The sequence below is a fragment of the Chiroxiphia lanceolata genome, chromosome 3 (assembly GCF_009829145.1).
Source record: "Chiroxiphia lanceolata isolate bChiLan1 chromosome 3, bChiLan1.pri, whole genome shotgun sequence".
Classification (NCBI taxonomy): Eukaryota; Metazoa; Chordata; class Aves; order Passeriformes; family Pipridae; genus Chiroxiphia; species Chiroxiphia lanceolata.
In genome coordinates this window covers 88,307,377-88,315,002 of record NC_045639.1, presented here as the reverse complement: position 1 = coordinate 88,315,002, position 7,626 = coordinate 88,307,377, and positions in this window count along the sequence as shown.

The following is a 7,626-nucleotide window of genomic DNA, read 5'->3' as shown; positions in this document are numbered from 1 at the left end:
CTCACCATGTCATAAAAAATTTCTTATTTCTGTCCAATATAAATATATAAATATATCCTCCCTCAATTTAAAGCCATTACCCCTTGTCCTGTCACTAAATTCCTTGGTAAAAAGTGTCTCTCATTCTTTCTTATAATCCTCTGTTATATATTGAAATATTGCAGTATGGTCTCCCCAGAACCTTCTCTTCTGGAGGCTGAGCAACCCCAACTGTTATACTTTCCTCGTAGGAGATGTGTTCCAATCTTCTGACCATTTTTGTGGCCTTCCTTTGGACCCACTCTCACAGGTCTATGTCTTTCTTTTACTGAGGACTCCCTAGTGGAATAGAAAGGAAGAATCCCCTCCCTCAATCTGCTGACCACATTTCCTTTGAGGCAGCCCAGGATACGGTTGGCTTTCTGGGCTGCATTACACCTTGTCGGTTCATGGTCAAATTTTCAACCACCAATATTGCCAAGTCCTCTGCAGGGCTGCTCTCAATCAGTTCAGTACCCGGTCTGTATTGATACTGGAGGTTACCCCAGCTCAGATGCAGGTCTTTGTCATGTCAAAATTCATGAGGTTTACATGGGCTCACTCCTCAATCCTATAGAGGTCTCTTAAAATTTCACTCTTCAAATTTCAAGAAACCATGAGACAAATTTTTGAACACAACAATAAATTACTAAATTATTATAACTTTCAAATATTTTTAATTTCCATCTGATATTATCTTAATATTTTTCTTATTTTCTCTGTATCCATGAGAGCAAGAAAATATTTCAACAAAAAAATAAATTTAACAATATGATAAATTATGAACAGTAGCAACATCAAATTAGACATACTAGAGAATGAGCAAGGCAAACCATTTTGTTAAATAGCTGCATGATCCAATGACTGATGGTTTGGAAGGAAGAAAAATCTAGACAGAAAATCATCCAGAAGCTTAATGACAAAGGTTTCAATTTCCCAGTCACTTGCATATCCAACTAAGTCAGCTCACTTAGGTAGTTTAAATGAAGTTAATGGAAATGTTAGTGGAAGATATAGCTGTCTGCAAGACTGGGGCCATAGAGGGCAATTCTGTTTTCTCTAATAGACAAGAGGAGAACTCTTTTATTACACAAGCAGGAACTGCTTCAGAAAATAAGTGAGGCAAACTAATCTTCAGTTGCCACCAATTAACACATTATAAAGCACGTAGTAAGACCAGTTTATTTCCCTCTTTGCTTTTTGCAGATTCTTAAGTTTTTAAGTTTTTTAAAGGCCAAATTCAGAAGTTTCAGCCATGAGAATTGTTGTAGAAAGGCATAAGGAGATTCAACTCAAAGAGTGTATGGTCCTATAAATCGGAGAATGAAACAGAAGGAAAAATGTACAGACATATGGGCTGATATAAAATTTCTGCAGCCTGCACTTAACAAAATAAAAACAGTAAGTGACTAAATGAGTCACTAAATGATTGAACAAAATAGTTCTACTGGAATAAATATTTATTAACAATATTCAAAATTTTGGAATTGATGCTAGAAATGGTTTGTTGCAGAATAAGCTATAGGAACATTTGATTTATTTACAGTAAATACTTTTTTCTCCAGAAAATTTATGAAGAAAAACATTACAATAGCCTTTATAAATATTTTCTTACTGGTAAATAAAGTTGAATTAACTCTACCAATATCTCCTTGTTTTACTTTCCAAAGGGAAAACTGAATGCATCTGATTTAACTCATTCATTTTGAATGATGAACCTCAAAACCTAAGGCTTGGAGGTAGAAAGCCAAGCCATGAGTAGCTAGTGCCCTCTTTTATCTCTGCTTTCTAGAATTTCATCAGCACCGCAGTGCTAATGTCCAACAAAATTCGAGTTTTTGCTGAGAGGAGTAAAATAATTTTCTAAAGTAAAAATCACGGAAAGGGTGGTGTTATAGTTGCACTTACTTAGTACTCTCCTTGTGAAAGCAATTCTGCTGTGGAAAGGGTAACAAACTTCCTGAGAAGTCCCTGGGCCTACTCCCTTTGGGTCTGAAGCCTGGAAAATTAAAAAACTGTATAAATCGTGCAGAGTACATAACTTCACCAGTGCTGGGATACAACACAAGGACACGTTGTTGTTGCTTGAGTGCTGTGCAATTTACTGCTGTGAGTGTGTTTTGGGGGAGCTCAGGAGTGCTTCTCAGTGCAGGTTATTCACCAAGCACACACAGGTGTCCAGGATGAGCACCCCTCTGGTGTTACTCCCTGGCGTTGCAGCTACAGTGTTTCAGCAAACTCAAAATTTGTCGGCAGACCCAGAAGCACTTTTGAATAGTTCCTGTAGGATAGATGGGCACAACCCTTAGAGCCAAGTTCCAAAATCAGAAGATTCACCAGGAGGAAAACTGGATTTCTGAGATTTTTTGAAAGTAAAGATCCCTTAGAGCTACAAATCATTTGAGAAAATCTTGACTCACGTCTTCTTTTCTGTGAATCCCAGGAAGCAGTATCCTGGGCTTTAACACGCTTAAACTCTCTCTAATGCTCCCTGACTTGCAGGGTCTCTCTCGGCCTTTCCAGCTGTTCACTGATTGTTCTCAATGCTTGACTGCATCTCTCAACTACTCACCCTCATCCTTTGTGACAGACCCTCTATCTTTGATGCTGTGATTTTCTGCCATGTCTCTTTTCACCTTTGTGCCTTTCTCACTACTCACAGGCTCAAGGACTAAACTTCTCTCTCAGATTCTATCAGCAGGGATTTAAGACTCAGCTTCAAAGAAAATTATGCTCAGATGAATCTGATGCATCACTTACGCTGTTAACACAGACTAAAGCCTACTTATGTGTAAAGAGTCTTTCCCCCACACCACCAGATGATGCTTTTATTAAGCATTGAAATGCTTACTAAAAAAAAGTTTACTAGGTAATATAAGTAAAGCAGCAGAAATTATATGCTTTTGTTTCAAAGTTCCACACAGCAGTGACAGGCTAATCTTTAATGCATTACCCAAAAAGTGTCAATTTCATAGAAGATGTATCTTCCATTGGTTGCAAAATTCATTTGTTTCATTCTTTTGAAAACTTCTGCAAGCCAAGAAAGAAATCAATATCTCCCTCTCTTTATCCAGTCTTTCCAAATTCTCTACATTGTCATGATCAAGTTATTTCCTCTGCTGCAGACTTCAAATATTGATAAGTGAAGGCTGCCCACAAAACATTTATTATCATGGAACAGACTGGGCCTAAGGTTAACGCAAAAACACTATAGGGGATTTGGTTTGCTTTTTCAAGAAAAGATAAGGAATTGTAGCATTGTTTACTGTGCAAAGTACCATGTCCAATCAGCATTATAGGGTATTTTAGGGCTGCTACCAGAAAGAAGGGTTGTTTTCACTTATGTGTCCTTATAGCTGCTAGCTACAAGTTCAGTTTATTTCCCTTGTAAGTAAATACTGTACCTGTACATGAAATTTCTTCAGAAAAGAGGCAGAAAGCGTTTTTTTTCTCTTGACCTACTTTAGCTCTTGGAAAAATAAGTAACTTCTCTAAACACTCTATTGCCTGTATGCTGTGCCCTGGATGGCAGCTAAAGTTTGCATTTATGAGATCAAATGAAGTCCTCCACAGTATTCCTTTCCTTTTTTTTTTTATACTTGGGAGATGTTTGTAATACTATATTACATAGGTCACTTGTTGTGTAGACAGGAACGCAAAAGGTAGCAGTATGTCTCTTTCAGTCAGTTTTTTACACCTAACTACTCCTTCTTAAACAGCAATGTTATTGAGAAGCATTTTTAGGGTTTGAACCTGACATCAAAGTGCTGTGGATTCATCATCCCTGTGTCCGAAATTTCCTGCAGCTGCCATGAGAATTGTTAATGTACCATGCTAACAAATGTCAGCAGTAGTAAAGAAAGGACCACACAGACTCAAAATTTAATTTTAAATACGCACTGTCTAGAGATTCAAGCTCTGCCGAACATCTCAGGAAAACAAACTATCCCTGGGCATGTCTAGCAGGTAACGCGTTCTCCTCATCCTCGCTCCTTGGGCCTTCTGTAGCACCCAAGCCATTCCTATCAAAGACTTACTCTTTAAAGCAATGCAAGTGGATTTTTTTCTCCCTTATTGTTTGCTTCTTTATTTTTTAAGCTTCATTTATCCACCAGTACATAACTAGACTTCAATTATAGACATGTCAATTAGATTACCGTTCCTTTTTACTGGGGTTTGTAATATTTTAAGATCTCTATGGTCAAGAGCTACACTTATTTTAGCCCAGATGTTCCCCTATAAAGTATATCTTGCTCTTCTAAATTAAAATGGTCAAGTTAATGTATGGTTGCAGATTGCTTTATTCTATAAGAATTTTGGTCACAAGATTACACAAGGAACACAGATTAAGCCATGAATGTTATCCCCGGTATACCAAGAAAAAAGCGTAATTAGCATAATGGTAGAGGACCATGTTATTTTTAAAATGGAAAAGTTCTGTAATTGCTAAAAGAGTAGATAAGATGAGTGCAAAAATATAGCAGAATTTCTGATCCAGAATAATTTAGTTCACTTTATCTCTCTGCCTTGGGCCTATAAAATAACATCACGCATTGTTCAAATTGGCCATTTTAAGATAGTTAGACATAGAGAGAACTCTTAGCAAAGCAAAGGTTCTGTAAATAAAGTCCTCAGGAAAGTCCACAAAACTAATGAAGATATGATTTTTTCCTGAACTCCAGTTACTGTCCTTTCTGCTCACAGAAGAGATTTCAGGTTCAGTTTTCTTTCTCAGCTTCTCCACAACATTTGTCTCAGAAGTTGATCTTGAATGAGCTACCCTCAAAAATCATTCTTGTTTTTTCTGTCTTTTATCAACTTCCATCTGTCCACAAACACTAGTATGGTTCTGGACCTTAGTATCTTTCCTAATTCATGCACTTGAAATTTCTCCTCTGTTCTCAAATCTTGTCTCTGTCTAAAGAGATATTTTCAATTTCCTTTTATAATTTGATTCTGTCTTCTTGTGTGCACTGAAAATAATTTATTTCCCTCAGATTTTCCTCTGTGATATTCTCCCTCAGTTATTTGGCTATGTTGTAAACTTTGAATCTAATTATGAAACAATATTTATCTCTGCATTCAATCTACATTATAATCCATATTTATGCAGAGATTCCACTCCTTTTTCTAAACATTCAAACCTAACAGGGTAAAAACCCAAAATCAAACCCAAGGAAAAGTCCAGAGTTTATGAACTTTACTTGAAATATAAATAAGCATCAAGCATTTTCAACAGTATTTTTTTCATTTAATTGCACAACAGAAACTGAATGAAGAAGCAAACAAGGTATAAACAAAGTAGGAAAGCAGAATAATTTCTAATTCTGGTGACTAAGGGAAAGGAAACCAAAATGTCAGTTTCTTGAGATAACTGTGAATTGTTACCCCATTATGGAAGAAGCAAGGAGACTGAGTATAGACAGGATTTATTTCTACGCCCATGGGCTTGAATAAAGCATCACGGGTTTGTGTACAGCTTTGATAAGAAACTGAATATGAGAATGTAATCAGAAGTTGAATGGGAAGCAGGCAAATCTTCAGTCCTCTGTTTCATGTGCCTCTCTTACCACGAGTTCCTATCCTCAGACACTGCCATTGCTGCCCCCCTACATTGCAATAGGGTACAGATCCTGTGGTGAAGGTGAAGGTGAAGATCTCCCTGACTATGGGAAATTCTTTACAGAAATCCAGTTATAAGATAGTGCTTTGGTTTCCTCTTCAAAATACAAGACAAAAAAAGAGACAGTTCTTCAGAAAGATTTAAGCGCGTATACCAAATTATTTCAAAACCAAGAATAAGTACTATCATTAATTGCGACTTGTAGAAGTAGTGTATGTGATAAAGATTGTGATGTCAGCACAATAACCTAGTGATGCTAACATAGCTTACACAGTTGTCAAAGTTCAGTTCCTCAGATGGAAGAGTTTACTGCAGAGTTTAAAGTAATTGAGATCACATATGCCCATTCCCACAGTCACAAACAAGCACACACATGCATATACCCATTCCTTTCACTTACCTGTCTATTCCTGTTTTCTGAAGAAACACTGACTTACATTTTTTCATGGAAAGAAGAAAACAACACTTTTAGAGGCAGACGTGAGTCTTAAGTGACTTATCAACAGTGAGAGTAGTTTGTATAAAGGAGACTCTAATGTTAGCCTGAGAACAAGACAAGTGTGGGTTTAGCTGTTGGCTGAGTAAAAAGGAAACAGAGAAGCTGTGTCTCAGTGGACTGCCAAATACAAGGCACATGTACGGCTAGGAAAAGAGAGCCAAGCGTGGTTGACCTACTTATATCTGATCTGCTTTAATACTCTCATATATCCAGTTCTTGAAAACGTTAGATATTTTCAGGGCCCTGAGTGCCTTCACTGCTGCCTCCAGGGTTCAGCTGCTTGGGGTCAGGGATAACTTTGAAGATGCTCCTCTCTGACTGTGAGAAGCCCCAGCAGTGACTTGTTCCCATGCACCTGGGAGATTCTTTTAAGCTCAGGCTCTCTCCCTTGATCTCTGTTTGAACAATTTTGCAGGTATTCTAGTCCTGTGCCTCCCTGACTCTGACCCAGAGCCTAACTTGCAGGTGTGACTGTGAGTTTTTAGCTTGGCATTGGACCTGCCTCATTACTATAGACCTACCTGATGTTTTGAACTCTTAGCTGAACAAAGTGACCACTGCCAGAGCTGATTGCCTGTGTCCATCCCATGTGGCCCCTGCACTGCTGCCACCGCCTGCATCCCTGTCACCTGCCTTTACAGAAGCTGCCTGCTCTTGCTGCTTCCTGGCAGCTGTAAGAGCTGATTATCAAGTGCAGCCACTTGCAGAGCATAAATGTCCTATAAATGCCAGGTGGAAGGTTAATAATAAATAAGCACAATAAAAATAACCCTGTCTAATATAAGGAGAACACCACATGACATGAACTCCTCTGTGCCTACTCTGTAATGGGTGGCTGCCTGGTCAGTAGGAAAGGGGTTGGATTGGTTTCGCCTGATTTTGCTTCATTTTTGACTTGTCACACTGCCTAAATAAAGGAGCCTAAGTGATGAGGCCAGCATGGAAAGTGATCTGGTGACTGGATACTTTGGGGTTCCTGAAAGAGATAGGAGGACCCCAGAGCAATTGCCATTGCCTGGTTTGTGAACAGCTGTGCTCTGGAGTAGTCAGCAAACAGAGGTCCCTGCAAGATGCTGAAAGGAGCAGCAACAGCTTTCATATTAGAAAGGCCATATGTTTCTATGCATGGTACATTCTGCATCATGAACTTATATCACATTTAGAAAAAAAATCTGAGATTGTGGCAGCCCCAACATTTGCCGTATTGAAGAGTTTATGAATAGAAAATTTAAATGAAAACAGAAAAAGAAAAATTTTTTTTTTGGATGAAAAAAAAAATGTGTAAATGTAGAGCACTCAGTGGCTGAATTTTCTCATTATAGTTGTGCCCTTGATCCAGCTATATAAAACTATTTGATTCTCAGGGAATTCCCTGCAGTTCTCTGCAGGCTCAAAGGCTTTCAACTCGTAGGTCTTCTGCCAGCATACTGACCTGAGCTGTCTTGCCTGAATCTGGGCATTAGTCTTCATTTAGCTGAGATCACTG